Source organism: Aethalodelphis obliquidens, unplaced genomic scaffold, assembly GCF_003676395.1.
Source record: "Aethalodelphis obliquidens isolate GAN/ISIS:26980383/991018 unplaced genomic scaffold, ASM367639v1 scaffold14, whole genome shotgun sequence".
NCBI lineage: Eukaryota > Metazoa > Chordata > Mammalia > Artiodactyla > Delphinidae > Aethalodelphis > Aethalodelphis obliquidens.
The window spans coordinates 13,802,384-13,821,579 of record NW_020837958.1 but is presented as its reverse complement, the minus strand read 5'-3'; positions in this window follow the sequence as shown (position 1 = coordinate 13,821,579).

Below are 19,196 nucleotides of genomic sequence, written 5' to 3'. Positions count from 1 at the left end.
ATGTCATGGAGGACTTCCCTGGTGGCGCAGTGGTTAAGAATCTGTCTGCCAATGCAGGGGACACGGGTTCAATCCCTGGTCCGGGAAGATCCCACATGCCACAGAGCAACTAAGCCCGTGAGCCACAACTACTGAGCCCATGTGCCACAACTACTGAAGCCCGCGCACCTAGAGCCCGTGCTCCGCACAAGAAAAACCACCATGATGAGAAGCCAGCTCACGGTAATGAAGAGTAGCCCCCGCTCTCTGCAACTAGAGAAAGCCCACGTGCAGCAACGAAGACCCAACACAGCCAAAAATAAATGAATAAGTTTATTTTAAAAAAAAATATGTCATGGAGAGGCAGACCCATCCTCTCCCTTCCCAGGTAAACCCAGGTCACCATGAGCATGCCCGTGCTTCTCCCCTAGTGCTTTCTCGGTAGCACAGTCTGATGACACTGCTCCAGCTGCCCTCAGCTGCTCTCCAGGAAGACACAATGGCGAGAGATCCCAATCAGCCCATTCTCTCCCTGTAGCACTGTGTGCTTTGGCTGCTGGACTAGAAGGCCAAGCCTACTTTTACCTAACATTTTGATACTATCTTGGGGTGTAATTGGAATGAGCCCTCAGTGTGGAAATTCTTACTCAGAACACGAAGGATCGAAGAGGGCTTGGAAACTGAACACCGGAAGAACTCTTGCTCGAGGCCTCTTGGCAGGGATGGCTCTGGTTTCTTGGAGCGGTGGTAAGGCTAACAGGTGAGTGTTCCCTTCGGGAGTGACTTCCTGCTCTTTCGGTAACTATGGGTTATGGTGAACACTGTCCTATCCTGCCTTCTCTGCATTATTTGATGAACACGCAGGTGAGCTGCTCTGTGGTTTAATACCAATGGCAGAGTGGTCACCATTTGTCAGTTCTTCTTGTCCCTCTGCGAACTCTGGTTTGCATCTCACTGTGTTTCCCTCGAGATGTCGTCTGGGGTCCTTCAAACTGCTTGCTGCTCCTGAGTGATGACATTCAGATTCCAACCAGCTTCTAAGTCAACCATCTGTGTGTGAAATGTCCTATCATTGTTACCCACACCAACAATATCAGCTGAAAAGTGTCTTCAAAGGACATTCATTTCAATGATACATGAAGTTTGTTTCTTTTCTGAGTTTTTCCCTGCACAGCTAATGCAATGATTTTTTTTTAACGTTTCTTCCTTTTAATCGTATCCTCATGTGAGGTTGATTCTAATACAATAGCAAATGATGAAACGCACATTTACTAGACAAAGTGATGACTTCATGAAGACATGAAAGGGTGTATAATAATTTCTGTGAAATCCACATTTGATCATTATTCTACTTTCTCAACTGAGATGTTGACTCTGACAGCGCTCAATAGAAAAAAAATCAAGTTGTAACTCTTTTAAAAAACATTTTGACTAATTATTACGGAACTAAAACATACACAGAGGTTGGCAGATCTAACTAATATACCCTAGATATCCATCTCCAAGCCTCAATAGTGATCAACTCTTGTTCAGTTCTGTCTCTTCTGATCTCCATCCACTCCCTAACTCCAGATTATTTTGAAGCACATCGTGTGTCATTTCACACCCAAGTATTGCACTATGTATCTCTAAAAGATAAACATTCCCTTTAAAAGTATACATCTACTTTTTAAAAGAAGAAAAATTTGGGACATTTTCAAAGAAGACTTAGAAAGGGATGAAATGATATTTCTTTAATTAAAACATTTACTTGACCACTAATCCTATATCTCTCTAATTGAAGTATTAGACAACTAATCTATGTTTACTGTTTCTAAAACAGGTGCATTAGTAATAGGAACTCAGTTTGTATGATACACTTAAAGAGGGGCCATTAAAGAAGATATGTCCTAATTTTTAGTCACTTGTTGAAATCAAGACTTTAATTCTGCAGAATACAATTATTATCATGATTCAGAATTGTACACATCGAATGCATTTCCCCAGAGGTACACTCAGGTCCAGTTGATTTAATTTTCTATTTGCCTCACTATGTGGTTGGCTATGTTAGTTTTGTCCAGATGGGTGGTCTCCAAGCTTTTTTGACTGCACACTTCTATCAGTAAAGAATTAAGCATGTATCCATATATGAATGATTTATTTATAAATTGTACCTATATTATGGTGGTAAATTAAGTATGTTACAAAACACATATAAAATAGAAACTAAAGCATGAAATGATAAGTAAAAATGAATAGCAGTTCTAATATTTTCCTGCTACCCTCAGTGGGTCTTCTTGTGTGTACCTCAATTTGAAGATCGCCGGGGAAGGCTGTGGAAGGCAATATATAGCATAGTGAGGTGTCAGTCGTAAAGCTGGAAACCCTGGATTCAAATCCAGGGTCATATCCAGTGGCTCCACTACTCCTGAGTTGTGTGATCTTGGACACACCACTTAACCTCTCTAAATCTATCTTCTCCTCTGTAAGAAGAGAGTATTAATACCTTACAGGGTTTTGTAAGGTTTAATTCTTACACAGTGCCTGGGAGATGGTAAACATTTGATTCATTTTGGCTAATAATAATAATAGTGATAATGCAGTCCTAGAGGGCTGAGCTGGGTCTAGGTTTTTCTTGCTCTTTTTACAGAGTACCACAGCATAATGCACACATCGACACTTATCCAAGGGCTGTGGTGCTGATGATGGTGTCGATGGTGATGCTGTGATGACACTTACCGGGATGATCATGTGGGATGTGACAACAGCACAGTGTACAGGTCATCACTCATTCAGTTTTGTTTGTATTGATGATGATGGGGTGACGGGATGGTGGTGATGGTATGATGATGGTTACAGAGGAATGACCAGAGAGGAAGCCCTTTTTACCGTCCCTTCTGGAGTTACATCATCAATACTTGGACTTATCTTTCCTAAGAACACTTCCTCTAACCACCCAACAAATATGCAGATGAACTTGTTTTGCCCTGTCTCCCCTCCTGGCCTCTCTGCCTTGATGTTTTGCTGCCGTGCCCTCCTCTCATGTTCCTGTCTCTGTCTCTGTAAAGCCTGCTGCTGTGCTTGCCTGCACATAGGCCCAGGAGATGGACTGGAACCCTGCCCACTGCAGGGCCATTCCTCTGCCAGTGGCTATTTTGTACTCACCTCAAGGAACCTGCCTCTCAGCCCCTGAGGGTGGTGAGCAGAGAACTAGAAACCTACAGTACGGCTCTTCCTGGACTTGATCAAGATGTGCCCATGACTTTCTTGTCATGAGAGAGGGCAGATGTGGTAGGGAGCAAACTCATGTACTGGTGCAAACCTGGGGCCAGTACCCAAACCTGGTCAGGCAGGGGCTCCTGGAATAAACTTGTCCAGGAAATCTGCCACCAGCTCTGCTTCCCAAGTGATCTGAGAGGCCTCCTGGGAAGGGTTGAATCCCCGTTGGCACAGAATCCCAAGAAAGCTTACAGAGGAACAACTTTCTCCTTTGCAAAATCAGAACAAAGGAAGGTTAGTGTTATGCCCAGCGACACCAAAATATAAGGCTGAATTGAAATAAGAATTTGCCTTAAGCTCTTTTTCTGGGGGCCTGTGTTTTTTTCCATTACCCTTGTTGGCTGGGCTTTAGGGAAGTATGCCCCATCTTTTCCAGGAGTGGTTCAGACTTTACATTTTTAAGAAATTCAAGAGTCTGAGGTTAACATTTCAATGTATGCACACTGAACGCTTTTGTTCTAGATACTGACTTGGGAATTAATCTCTTTAGCAAATTACATTAAAGTAGCACCTCATAACATTTTTAAACATTTTTATTTATTTATTTTTGGCTGCGTTGGGTCTTCGTTGCTGCAGGCGGGCTTTCTCTAGTTGTGGAGAGTGGGGGCTACTCTTCGTTGCGGTGCGCAGACTTCTCGTTGCGGTGGCTTCTCTTATTGCGGAGCATGGGCTCTAAAGCGCAGGCTCAGTGGTTGTGGCACACGGGCTCAGTGGTTCTGGCTTGCGGGCTCTAGAGTGTAGGCTCAGTAGTCGTGGCGCACGGGCTTAGTTGCTCTGCGGCATGTGGGATCTTCCCGGACCAGGGCTCGAACCCATGTCCCCTGCACTGGCAAGCGGATTCTCAAACACTGTGCCACCAGGGAAGCCCCATAACCTTTTATTTTAATGTTTTTTCTATAGACTACTTTGTATCCACCTAAGGTATTCTGAAAATGAGCAATGACACCTAAGAATATATACTTATCTCTTCATACCAATTCTCCACCTGGGGTGTTGCCCATGTTTTAGAATTACCTGGCTCCAGTTCTAGGGAATGGAGTATATGATTCTGTAGAATGAGATTATATGTTCTTAATATAATAACTATACATGAATTCTTTTTTTTTAACCAAAGGAAAAAGACAATTTTATTAAAGAATGAATGGGGAACCCCCTGGAACAGAAGGGTAGGGGACGCTGCTTGACTGAATAAGGGTTTAGAGCCAGGAGTTACAAATCTATCAGGAACTTATATGTGCTGTCACATAGGAGTCTCTGGGGCACCATGGGTGCTCTTCTCTAATTTCTCTCTCTCTGCAAACCAACTTTTTCTCCACTCCTCATGCCCAGGGTCAAAAGATGCATCCTCCCATCCCCCATCAACTACCAGCGCCAACTTTCTAAGCAAATGACTTTTTAGGCAAATGCTCTGTTACAATGGACTCATTCTCACCATGTCACAATTCTTTTTTTTTCTTTTTTTTTAACATCTTTACTGGAGTATACTTGCTTTACAATGGTGTGTTAGTTTCTGCTATACAAACAAATTCTTCTTGTATACAAAAATACTATTCTGTGGATTTGAAATACTTTATCAGTTCTATACTTAATTCTAAATATCCTTGGAGTCAAAACACACTTATCTAATCATCAAACAGTCATGCTATCCCAAACAATTTGGGATTGCCTTCCCAAACACATTTTTGGGGGTTTCCTCAGCTGGCTGAGAGATCCCAGGCCAGGGAAGAGGAAGACATTTCTATCTGTGATTCTGATGGGATGGACTACAGCCTTTTGATGGTCACTCTAACAAGGACTGGTCACAGAGCTTACTTTTTAAACAGAGGTGAAAAAGAAAGCCAAGCTCCTGTCTAGTTGATAGAATGGAACTTGCATCAATGCTTAGCAGCATTGTTTTGGCTAAACATGACAGAGTCACCACTCACATTTACCATCTTCCCTTCTCAACTCTAACCCCCCCACCCCATGATGGGAAAGAAATTAAAAAATAGAAATATATCCATCAACGGATGAATGGATAAAAAAGTATGGTATATACATTCAATGGGATATTATTAAAGGAAATATAAAAAGGACAAAAAATGAAGGAATACAAAGGGATAAAATACTGTTATAAGCTACAACATGGAACCTTGAAAATGTTATGCTAAGTGAAAGAGGCCAGTCACAAAAGGTCACAGATTGTATGATTCTCTTTGTTTGAAAAATCCCAAGTAGGTGACTCCATAGAGATGGAAATCAGGCTGTGGTTTCCAGGGTCTGGGAGGAAGGAGGACTAGGGAGTGACTGCTTAATGGGTGCAAGCTTTCCTTCTGGGATGATGAAAATGTTTTGGGACTAGATAGAGCTGATCGTGGCACACCATTGTGAATGTGTTCATTGCCACTGGACTGTGCACTCTACAATGGTTAAAATGAATTTTATGTTATGTCAATTTTACCTCAATTTAAAGAAAGGAATAGAATAAAACAAAGACAAAGAGAAAGGGGGAAGAGGAGATATCATTGGATAAGACATTTCAGCAAATTTTAGAATATGGAAAACATTTGGAGAAACAGCAATTGACTTACCAGAGCAGAGGAAGCAAAAAACCCAAGTGGTTTAGAGGGAATGAAGAATGGGTGGGGATGGAGGGTGGTACCAGTGGAGAAAGAAGCTACTTTGCTGGTCAGAACTGTAGAAAGGCTGAGGCTTAGAGATAACAGGTGCTATGGTAAGTAGCAATAAACAGGGGAATTGGTTGAAATTCAGAATGTAGAGAATTTGGATGCCAAGGTCTTTTTTTGTTTTTCCCATGCCAAGCAGTCAGGAGACTTTGTAGCCTGTCCCCTTGCTCTGCACTGGGAGACCTAGAGATGGCCAAGTGCAGGGTGAGATCCCATCCTGAAAATGAGGAAGAAAGGTAAGACTATACGTGAGACCCCGGCTTCTTCTGGAACACTCCCAGCCAGGCTTAGATCAGCACCTGCAGCCTGCCCCCAAGCAGAAGACTGAGAGATTCCTTTCCAGAGAAACTGACTTGTCCAAGAGAGAACACCCAGATCTTTATTTTTGAGAGCTCCCCAGTGAAAAGGCAGCTCACTATTTGATCAGTTTCCAGGGGTGCCCACCTGTCAGGCCTGACCTTGAACCCAGAGCTTCTAATCAGTTGTCACCGTACGTCAGTCTTAATTATGGAAAGACAGGATCACTTTTGATGAAACTTCCAACATGAACAAGAGAATAAAATAAGTAAAAAGGAAGAAGAATCTGCTAGTGTAAATAGCAAAGAAACATCAGGGGAAAAAATAGGGTTTTAAAACAAAAACCTTCATATAATTATTGTCCTTTGGAGAGAGAAAGAAAAATATACAGCTCTGAAAAAAGTACAAGTTGCCACAGAAATATTAATCAGAGAAGAGGAAAGAATTCCTGGAAATTAAAACATGTACAACAAAATAAAAATAAAAAATGAAACGGAAGGTTAGAAGATCATGTTTAAACAGCAAAACTTTAGATTTCGAAAAAAACAATGAAGCATCAACCCAGGATGCTGTGTGTGACCAAATGAAGTTTCAGAAGGAGAATACAGGAAAGGAAGGGAGAAATATTATAAGAAAAGTGTCCAGCACAAAAGGCCATGGATTTCCAGATTGAAAAGACCCAGCATGTACCCAGAAAAATGGATTTTGGAGAAAAACCACTTTGAAACCCATTCTTATGAAATTCTAGGACAAGAAGGTCTTAAAAGCTTCCAGAGAGAGAAATGGGTCACATACAACAAACTTAGACTCAGAATGGCATCAGACTTCTCTATAGAAATATTGGATACTGAAAGAGAAGGAGCAATACCTTAAAATTTCTAAGAGAAAATGATTTTTACCTCGAATTCTATATCCAGTTCAACCAATTGTGATGCGATGTTAGGGAGGAATTAGAATACTCTCAGACATATAAGGGCTAAAATTTTGCCTCCTGTGCACTCAGTCTCAGAAAGTATTGGAAGACACACTTCATCAGAACAAGGACATGAATCAAGAAAGTGGAATAAATGGGTTCAGGGAAACAGGGACACCACACAGTACAGGGCACAGCCAGAGGGGTCCTGAGAACATGTCCAGGCTGGCAAGGATGGACAGCTCCAGAAGGACAGCATTAGGGGAAGGAACAAAGGGAATAGCTGATCAACTTCAACATTCAGAAGTAGTATTTTAAATGCGTATAACAGATATGTTGGAACATTTGTAAAAAATAATAAAAGGTACAAAGAAAACCAAGCAAATGAAAAGTAAAGAAGGCAATGCTTAACTCCTGGAAAACAACACCAAAAAAGCTTTCAAGAAGGGAAATGCAATCATAGCGTACAACTTGGCTAATGGGCGAAAAATATATATGTTCATAGTCATTAAAATACAAATGCTGATTGTTGGTTTAACCTAAAGTAGGGAAATTATTTTTAAAAATGGATACAAATACCCAAAGAAAAACTAAAAGAGGTAGAAGTATTTGCCTCTGGGAACAGGACTTGGAAGATGATAGTAGGGGAACAAGAAGGGGCTTGCTGTTTTTTGTTGCTGCTGTTGTTGTTTTTGTAAGCCTTTTAGTACCATTAAATATGTTTCCAAAAATTCTGAAAATAAAAAATAAATATTAGTTAAAAATATTTGCTAATGTGGAGTGTGTCAAAGGTATGCATGACAAGACTAATCGGTTGTGGGGACTTCCCTGTATTCATACCACAAATAAGTGCAGAAAATTAAAATTGTTGGTATTTATTGGACATTTATGACATCAGGCACTCAGCATTATCTAATTAATCTACACAACAACCCTGTGATGGAGCCTCTTTTACACTCCTCTTTACAGATGGGTAAACCCAGAGAGGGATGTTTTTGCCCAGAGTCCTGCAGCCAGCAGCTTGTAGGTGTGGAACTAGGATTCAACCCGGGTCTAGGAGACTTAGCAATCCACATGTTTAACCTTGCAGATTTATTACCTTTCCTTTGCATCTTCATTAGATATTTGTAGTACCTAATTGCCCATGCCCTGAGCTGGGTGCTGTAAAGGAGAATTACACAGGCACAAATTGCACTGTAATTCTGTTGATGGCAACATGTCAGAAACGAAGGAAATGCACACACATTACCTGCTGACTCAGTGCTGGGACTGTGGGGTGGTGGTGTGGAGAGCACCCTGGGCCCTGTAATTTGGGAGACCTGAATGCTAGAAGGATGAGGTGCTGGTGAATGGAGATGTGGGAGAAAGGAAGAAATTCTTCTGGGTCAAACATATCCTCATGTGCTCAATCCACCATCATAGGGAAATTCATCACCAAAGGGAAATCTCCTTTCCCTTTCTACGAATTCTCTCCAGGCCATGCTTTCCAATTTCTCTTCCTGTTCAAGTCTGATGTTCTTTTTTAGGTTTCAAAAAGTTGATTTTAATTGGCGGATTGGGACTGACATATTCATACTACTATATAGAAATATATAGTGAATAAGAACTTGCTGTATAGCACAGGGAACTCTATATAATACTCTGTAACGACTTATATGAGAAAAAAAATCTAAAAAGGAGTGGATATATGTATAACTGATTTACTTTTCTGTACACCTCATACTAACAAAACATTGCAAATCAACTGAACTCCAATAAAAATTTTGTAAAAAGTTGATTTTATTTTCCTCCAATTTAAAATATAATGATGGACAATTTTTATTTTTGGTTGGTAAAGACAGAAAAACAGAAATAAATCACTCAAAAGGTGTTTTTCACGTCTCCTCCTTTGTCTCACAGCTGAGCCCCATTATGTGTTAGGAGCACATAATCCTTCTTTTACTATTCCTCATCCTCCACTCTCACCCCTACCTCACCCTGGAGTTCACAATTACCTCATTTTCCCTTTGCTTGGTTTTCTAAATACCTATCACAAAATTTTCCCCCAATTCTTTTCTCCAGCTCTTCTCTCAATAAGATCCTCCCATCAGATAGTCAGTCAGCTCTACCTTTCCCCTGTTGACACCTCTCCCAGTCCTCTCCACCCTGGCTCCAGTGGTCATTCCTGCTGGTGCCTCCATTGCCCTTCTGGGTCTCCCAACCTCCCCTCCCTCCATCTTCCCAGGAATTCCAATCTCCCATTTCCTGTGTTGGATTACTTGTGTCCTGAATTCCACGTCTTTCTCTTTCTTGGGTTTATTCTTTTGCTTTGTTTGAACTCACCATCTATGAACTTTCTAAGAAAGAGTGAAAGATGTATTTTTTGAGTCCTGGGTTGAATTTTGAAGTCACCAGCCTGGAAGCATCCTTGTGCCTTTGTGTGTACATCAGGATTCTCCTTGCACTTCCCAACCATAGACAGCCCCCTTTCTGTCTATCCCCTAGCTCATGGTGAGCGCACCCCCCAGGACAACATTATGAGTATCCTGGTCCAACACAAAGCCATAGTCCACACCCAAAAATTGCCAATCAATCTTAATAATAGCTTAGTCTCAATAACCAAGGTTAAAGTTGTATTATCACCAAATAAAGAAACCTTCACAAGTGCTAATTACTAGCCTACTCTTCTTACTACGCCCATTTAAAGAAGTGTTACTTTAGAAGCTGTAGTGCTTATAGTCACTCAACAAACATTTATTAAGTGTCTACTATATACAGGACACCATACGAGAGCTATATCATGAGTTATCTAAAGTAATACACATGACAGTCCTTTGAAGTGGGCAATATTGCCATTTGTAAATGAGGAAACAGTTTCAAAGAATAAAGCTCCTCCAGCTATTCACTCAACACATTTACTGAGAACCTACTGTGTGCTAGCTGATGAGGATACTTGGGGGCTGGCAGCAAACACACACGTCCCTGGCCTCTTTGAGCCTCTAGTCTAGCCAAGGAAGACAGACATGAAACAAATAATTTTATAAATAGTGTAGTAAATGCATTTGAGACAAGACATGTGAGATGCTGTGTCCTAGTCTGGGGAATCAGAGCTGGTTTTCCGGAGGCAATGCATTAGGTCTCTAAGCTAGTAAGAGTGAGCCGGATGAAATGAGGTGTGAGGATGGGAGAGAGGGAAGGAAGAGCACAGGCAAGGCTGGGAGACTGGAAAAGGCTCACATAAGCAAGGAGCTGAAAGGCCAGTGTGCCCAGAGCAAAGAGTGGAATGGTGTGTATGGTGTGGCTGAAAGCCCACCGGGGACCAGCGCAGGGAGCAAATCATGAAGGGTCCGTGTGCTCAGGAAAGGAATCTGCACATTATCTTTGAGGACACGGGGAGGCAATGAAGAGTTTGGAGCCATGGAATGGAGTGAGATTTGGGGTGTCCAACCTCCTTCTGGTTGTGGGGACACTGCATTGGGGGGAACAGGAGTAGATGTGGGGCGAGCCAAGGAAAGGCTCTTCCAGACATCACAGCCTAGGGGCCAGCTGGTTGCGTTAAAGGGGTGCTGGTGGAGAAGTGGAGGTATCCAGGAGCTCTTTGGGAAGAGGTTTGCTCAAGGTCACACAGAACAGAGCCAAGCTCTGAACCCAGCTCTTAAGGGGACAAGGCCAGTGTTCTTTCTGATGCTTGAAAGCTGCTCTTTTCTCTGTGCAAGTGTGAGCAGGGCACCTGCACACTTCCTGTTGCAGTTCAGTGGTTGGGGATGCTAAGTTGTCACCCGGTGACGAGGAATCCCTTTCTCCCTTATGCAGCGATAGAGCTCCTATATTATGCTGTGCAATATGTCAGTCATTTAGGGGATCAGAAGAAAACATAGTCACTGCCTTTAAGAGCACACATAATCCTGAGACAGGTCCTAGGAATGTAAACAGGGTCCCCAAACAAAATTAACATGAGGAAGTTACAGAAGCTCTAGAATTTTCCACGGTTCTTAGGGTCATAATTCCAGAGCTACAGCTCTTGACCGTTTGACTGCACTATACCCAGAAATAGCTTTCATGACCCTGGAACTAGGGGCATTTTCCTAAATAGACTTACCACACCTCTTAGACTGGCCTGATTCTCTGTCTTCCTCAGGAACAATAGCAACACATTTGAAATTATTTTATTTTTTAAAAGTCTAAATATTCTCCTAAATAATTGATCTTCATGGATTTATTGGTCAGTGTTTTAAAACCATCTCATTAATGAACGTTTTAGTCATGGAGCCAGAAATTATGCAGTCCAAGAATATAACCCCATGACCAAAATTTCCTACAACATTCTTAGTTTCCATGTGGAACAGCCATTTTCAGAACACGTATCCAATTTTGGTTTGAAAATAGTATTTTCCCAGGAGTGTGCAGGGACTTGAGAATATGCGTTTCCAATGGAATCTTTGGGGTTCAACTTGGGAAGGGAGTGCAGGACCCTGCAGACCTCATGGCTTCTAGATTAACCAGTCCCCTGTGGATGACTTGGGAAGTTGGACTGTGTCCCTTGGGGACCTTCTCTGAGCTGCCAGATGGATGAGACAGGGATGAACTGGGGGAAAAGAACAGATGTTGCTTACGGTACATGATTTGTTCTCCAAAGTTGTAAAACCCTGTGTTACTGGGCCCAGGCTTTAACGAAATAGTTTAAAGTACAGGAAGAAGTGGTGTTCAGTGGTGTGCTGGTAAATATTTACTGACATAAAGAATGCACAAACACAATTTACGGATTGCAAATGATATAATACTCTTTATTGTAAATTCCTTACGGCCAATGGTTTTCTATAGAATGCCTTTGTTGATTTTTGCTCTGGGTTCTTGTATCCAGAGTGTAGCCACTCTATTATTCTAGTTGATGAGCAGGTGCAATTCCTACAGGAATGTGGATTGGTTTTTCCTTTATGTAATAAGTAAAAGGAAAGTGAAACAGCATAGCTGTATGTTGGTCCATCAATCATTGGTCAATGACATAGGCAACTTTGCTGAAGTGGACGATAGTTTTTAAATATTGCAAGAACATTTCCTCAATTTTTTGTGCTATTCATATACGTATTGGCTATAGACACATTTTAAATTTTAATCTGCTTTATTAACATTTCTCCATCACCTTTTAAAAAGTCTTGACCAGGGTTCAGTAAACCATGTTCTGAGGGCCAAATCTGGCCCCCAACCTGTTTTTGTAAGTAAAGTTGATTGAGACACAGCCCCGCCCATGGATTTTACATATTGTCTATGACTGCTTGTGCCCTACGATGGATGGCAGAGGTGAGTAGATCAGACAGGCGCTGTATGGGCACAAAGCCGAAAATATTTACTATTTGGCCCTGAACAGAATAGTTTGCTAATCCCAGGTGTAGACAGTCAACAAAAGAATAAATCAAGCCTTGATCTATACTGTTTGCTGATTTCTGTGGTGTAAAACCTCTCATCATGGCTGATTCAATCTACCAGCGCATCACTAAATACAGAGTTGGGGGGAGATATGCAGAACACACTACTGAAAAGTGTCCTCACTGTACAGCTGTAGTAGATGTAAATAATGTCAAGAGCACGGGTAACAGTAAAATGTGTAAAATAATTAAGAACAGATGCATTTTGAGTATTCACTACCTTTGCTTCTAAATATAATGTGTTTAATTATACATTTATATAATTTAATTTTTGATAACTGTTGTGTTTAACAAGGGGCTTGCAAAGTCTTTGATCATTTCGCAGTCCGTTATCATGAGCTGGTATGATTGCTTTCCTTCAGTGCCCAGACATCTCTTTTTTCAGCCTGTTTTCCTATCTCTAGGAGAAAGCCCCTTCCTTCTTTCTAGCCCACTTGGTTCCCAAGGTGTCCCGTGTCCTTTTAATGACCCTCTGGCTGACCAGGGACCTCACTGTTTTGTCAGACCTGTTTCGTTCTTGCACAGCCCCAATCCCTTTCCCGTTAATACTCTTATTTCCATAGTAGAGTTGATATCAAACAGCTGACAACAATTTACAATAAGGTGTAAATGATTAACGGTTGATTGTTTGAATAAGCCTGGGGGTGTTTGCATTTTAAAAAAGGATTCTTATAGACTCAAAGGTTGTAGAGTTTGAATGTCTGGTCATATTTCAGGTGTGAGGGGTGTCTTTGGAATTCTGGGGTGTCAATGCCCTTCATTCTCAGCAAAGAGGTGACTGTCTTCTCCGAGGATGTAACCCCAGTCCACGTGTGCACCGTGATGCTGCTCATTTCTCAAGATAAACTTTTCCTTTTCTCTCTTGGCTTTGGTTCTTACCCTCCCTCCCACTTTCCTCTTGATTTAAACCTCACAGTTGTGGCTGAGGTGAGGCAGGTGTTATAGAGACTTCGGGGGAAAGGGATCAAGAAACCATACTCATCCAGCACCTTCAGCTCCTGCCTTTATGGTCTTGGCCGATACATAAGCACTCCTGGTGTATCATCAGAAGCAGTGTGTTCTCGGTCCCCAGTCAGCTCTACCATCTGGCACCTTGAAGTGTTGTGATGGTGCCAACTGCCAATGGGAAGATAGTCACTGAGAAACGGTACCTTGAAGAGAAGGGAAGGGTGCTCTCATAACAGCCCTTGATCTGGAGTGGGAGGAACTAATGCAAGGCCCCTGGGCATCCCAGGACTCCTTGCCATGGAGCACGGGGTAAGACGAGATAGAGTGAAAATGCAGTAGGAAGGAATTAGGTCGGCCTCTGGACCGATGGCATTAATGAATGGACCAGACAGAGGGCAAAGGCATTTGTGTTTCAACAGATACTTATTGAGTATCTTTTATGATCCAGACCTTGTCTCAGCACTGGGCTACATACATCATGGGCTAAAATGAAGCCCCTGTTCTTACATCCCTACATTTCTAGCAGATGGTGGCAGAAAGGGAACGGTGGTAGGAGGTCAGGTTAGAGAGGTAGTGGAGCTAGATTATGTAGCAACCACGGGGCAAGGTGGAAATCCCTTGGAAGGTTTGGAGCAAGGGGGTGTTAGTTCTGATTTACATCTTAAAAGGATAACTCTGGTTGTGTGTAGGAAGACCAGGTGAGAGGTTATTGCAATAATCCAGGTGAAGGTGGCTGGCTGGGTAGCAATGGAGGTAGTGAGAAGTAGCAGATTCTAGATGTGCTGTGAAGGCAGATGGGCCATGGGTTCTGAGAGGAATCCAGGGAAGACTTGAAAAGTTTTGGCCTGAGAAATTGGATACATGAGATTTCCGTTTACCGAGATGGGAAAGGTTGTGAAAGGAGAGTGTTGGGTTGGGGGAAACCAAGAGTTTGGATGTGGACATGCTGGGTTTGATGTCTTAGACATTAAAGTATTGAGCAGACAGCTGCATATATGAGTCTGGAACACAGAGGGAGAGGCTGGGGTTGCGGGAACAAATTTAGGGATTAGCAGTATATAGGTGGCATTTAAAGGCATGAGACGAGATTATCCCACTTATAGAGGGAGATTAAACACCAAAGAGAAGTGGTCTGAGGACTGAGCTTTGGGTCCTGATGTTTAGGGGAGAGGACCATGCAGAGGGGATGCTGTACTTATAGGGCACAAAGAACCCTCTTTGCCAGGGCATTTACAATAGGGTTACTTGAAATGGTTTAGGTGGTAAATGGGTGAAAAACCCTCCTGACAGTCCTGTGGACCCCAGTTGGCAGCCTCTGGGATAGTAAGGGGTTATGCTATGTTACTCGTTTACAGAGGAGAGATTGTGATATTTGGCAAAATTCCTCAAAGTCAGTTTTAAATGAAAACGTATGTCATATGGCTCTCCAGTGTGTTCCACAGCCAAGCAAATAACAATAGGATGTGGTAGCCATGGGAAGACTGGGTGCTTCTCTTGCGGTCAGGCTGGAGGAATGCTGTCTTTCTACTTGCTAAGCGGAGGAGCCACGGACAGCAGTGTTGGAAGCACGTGTACCTCCCCTGCCCCACTGTAGGTTAAATATTAAATTTCCTCCCTTCTTCCAAGTCCCAGTGCGGCCACTGGTAGCTGTGTGACTACAGGAAAATCACTTAACTTCTCTGAGCCTCTATTTTCCCCTTAGTAATGACCATTTATGCCCACCATAGGGTGCTTGTAAAAATTAAATCATTTTAAATAGATTGAAGCATGTAGTGAACTGCAAGGTGATGGGCAAATATTAGAGATGGAAATAACTCTGCCTATAATAAGATGGTTCAACTCACACAATGATGGATTTTCACACTGTATAAATAATGAGGCTTTCTGTACTCAACTCACTGAACATACTGTCTTTAGGACCCAAATAATCCAAACAGACGTGAAAACATCCTGTGTTATTATAGCTTATATCTGTTGCTGGCCCAGTTAAAAGAATGAGCAGATTAATGAAGCTTCATTACAATTACTAACTTCTCAGTTAGAAACATAAAGCACACAACAGAATTCTCAGGTCCCAAATCAAGCTATGCACGTTCCCCCTGGTATCTGAGCTGTCTTCTCTTTATGCCAGTTGCCAGTTGTAACTCCTCTGGTCTTCCTCTTCTGCCTCCATAAAGTCTATAAGAAGCAAGAGGAAACACGCAGGATGAAAATAATCCTGACTGTGCTAACCTCAGTTATTAAGTCATTTGGGGCTAAAGTATGGGGTAAGTTATCTGTTGCAGGGGGTGGTAAAGATAATTATTCACATAAAGCGTCGGTAGATCTGAGTTCTGGCCTCAACATTCACAAACCATCTCTGTTCAACATTTCCATTACTCAGTAAAGTAAAGAAATCGGGTCCAAACTCTAAGGACCCTTGTAACTCTGGGACTCCACCTATTTGGAAACTAGAAACCCATCCCTCTCCGTCTGGTTATTTTAATGTCATTCCACCAGGTGGCGATGTTTCCTTAGCCCCAAAGCAAGTTTTCACTGGGGTGGGCCGGGGGAGCCAAGTTTCGTACGTTGCTAGCTTTTTCTCCCCTGAACGTGCAAAAGAATGATTCTCCAAAGCTGTCGAGGAAAGAAGGAAATTTCTTCGGAACACCTTGGGCAATTTATGCTGGAGACCAACAAACCCCTTGTTTAGAGATTTCTCCTCTCTACTTCCGGGAACTCCGGTTGGAATTTTGTCTTTTGCGGTTGCATACGGTGGGAACTGGGAGATGTTGGAATTGGTGGGTCCTAGGGAGGCTTAGGGGGCAATGGAGATATGCCCTAACTGTGGGCTTGTGTGAGCCCACCCAGAGAAGGGCTTCAGATGCCAAGTTTTCCTAGGCCATGCAGGACTGGAAGTTGATGCACACATGAGTGGCCAGGATGGTCCTCGTTGAATCAGGCAGCTTTACTTATGAAGGTCAGAAATGCAAGACAGCAGCATGCAGCCCAGCCCCCTTCTCATACAGATAGGGAAACTGAGGCCCTGAGCAAGCGAGTCAGTTCTCCTGATTCTGCCTGCTTGACAAATTTCTTTTTTAAAATTTATTTATTTTTGGCTGTGTTGGGTCTTCATTGCTGCACTCAGGCTTTCTCTAGTTGCAGTGAGCGGGGGCTACTCTTCATCACGGTGCGCAGGCTTCTCATTGCGGTGGCTTCTCTTGTTGCGGAGCTGGACTCTAGGTGCGCAGGCTTCGGTAATTGTGGCACTTGGGCTCAGTCGTTGTAGCTCGTGAGCTCTAGAGCACAGGCTCAGTAGCTGTGGCCCAGGGGCTTAGTTGCTCCAAGGAGTGTGGGAATCTTCCCAGCCCAGGGGCTAGAACCCATGTTCCCTGCATTGGCAGGTGGATTCTTAACCACTGCACCACCAGGGAAGCCCCCAAATTTCTTTTTACTTAAACATTTCAAATAGACTTTTCAAATGTCTCTTCTTGTGTGCTCAGCTAGCACTGCTCGTTAAGCCTGTTGGCCTCTGACCTGTCAAGCCCCTGCATCTCTGTACGCCAGGCACACGGCACTGAACAACAGATCGACCTGTTCAAAGACATCAAACAGCAGACTGATCCAGGAGGGGAGAAAAGTCATTTAAGGTAATTATTTATGAACCTGAAAAACAAATCTCATAGTAGAGTTTGTTGGCTTTTTTTTTTTGCATTTAATAATAATAAAATGATGAATATTTATTTGTTCATTGTTTCCTATGGACCAGGCTCTGTATTAAGCACTTGACATCATTATATCATATAGTAATCCCCCTAACAAAGCTGTGAGGTAGTTATTACTATCTAGCTGTTATAGAGGCTCAGAGAGGTTGAATAACTGCCCAAGTTCACACAGCTGGAAGGAGCAGATCAACGTTCCCACTCTGATTTTCCTGCCTCCGGATTTGATCTCTAAGCCTCCACGTTTTCCTTCCTGACATTGTCTTTTATAGGATCTGATATAGAAACTATTGGAGTTTCTTACCGGAGCACCAATCACTATCTCACCCTTTTCTCGTTGTGAATGAAGGCTCAGCGACAGCAAGCCAGCTCAGGGCTTAGGGACTTGGTGGCAAAGTGTCACACCTACAGGACACTCAGAATGTGGACACATGGGGTGATGAGAAATGCTCCTGAAGAAAGTGGTTGGCACCAGAATCCAAGAAATAATTAGAATCTGTGTGTTTGGAAGTTTTTTCCACTGTTTACAAAGGCAAGGATAACTGGCAGTCCTGGGGCCTGAGGGAACAACATAATGGTGAAAGCCAGTATACGGAGGGCTCCTCTGTACTGCTCTGTCCCAAGTGTTTTGCATGCATGATCTCATTTGGGTCTCCTGACAGCCTGTTGCCACCGGGACTGCTCCGTCCCCACCTCCCAGGGGACAATGTCTCAAATACAGGAAGCTGTCCTAAAGAAACTGATGTCAGATAAAAAAGGCCTTCAGAAATCAAGGTTCCCGTTTTCCCTCAAAAGGGTGTGAAATTGAAATAGATGAATAACAATCAGTGCCCCCCCCCCCCAAGCAGGAGTTACTGTCAGACAAAGAGGCAAGGATTTCCCATTGGACAGTTGTGGATTCCTGGCTCAACACCACCCCCTTGGAACCATGGGACCTCTGGCAAATTACCTAACCTCTACTGAGTCTCAATTTCCTCATCTTCAAAAAGAAGGTAATATAATATACGTCCCAGGGTTGCTGTGAGTATTAAATGAGATGATTATATAAAGTGTGTGGCGTAATTTCTTTTCTTTTTTTTAAGTAATTCACAGTACTTTTTATTTTTAATAAATTTATTTATTTATTTATTGGCTGCGTTGGGTCTTCGTCGCTGCGAGCCAGCTTTCTCTAGTTGTGGCGAGCGGGGGCTACTCTTCATTGCAGTGAGCAGGTTTCTCATTGCAGTGGATTCTCTTGCTGCAGAGCAACAGGCTCTAGGAGTGTGGGCTTCAGTAGTTGTGGCTCGCAAGCTCTAGAGTGCAGGCTCAGTAGTTGTGGCGCACGGGCTTAGGTGCTTCGTGACATGTGGGATCTTCCTGGACCAGGGCTCAAACCCGTATCCCCTGCATTGGCAGGTGGATTCTTAAACACCGCACCACCAGGGAATTCCCACGTGGCATAATTTCTGCAACATAGTATGTGTTCAGTAAATACCAGTAATGCTGATGAAGGTGGTTGCTATTAATGCCCTTCCAACGAGCTGCCCACCCTTATTCCAGAACCTTCCTCATGACCATTGTGAGGCACTTTAGAATCTCTGAACCCATTTAAAGCCCAGTTATCCCGCGGGCCCTGCCATTTCCGCCTGGTGATGGCTCTTTGTCTCTGGAATGACCCTCATCCTCCACGTCCCCATTCTATGTTTTGCGAGGCTCCAGCATATAGGAGGTGAATTCCCAGGGCTTCAGGATCTGTGGTCTATGATGCATTTACTGCCCGTGTCCAGTAAATGTCCAATAAATAAATGAGAGCCAGTAAAACTATAAAAACCAAGAGTGAAAATAAGGATCTGTACATGCATTTTAGATCTTAAAAGGTCTTCATATTCAGGCTGGTCAGAGTCAAACGTGTGTCTAATAAAGATTTTACAAAGAGCCTGGAGTGGCATGACCGAAAGAAGAGGGAGGCTCCAGTGTCCATCACTGGGAGGCCAGATGGACAGTCACCTGGGGTGGGGCCAGAGGCCTTGCATCTCCAGGGCTGATAAAGTCT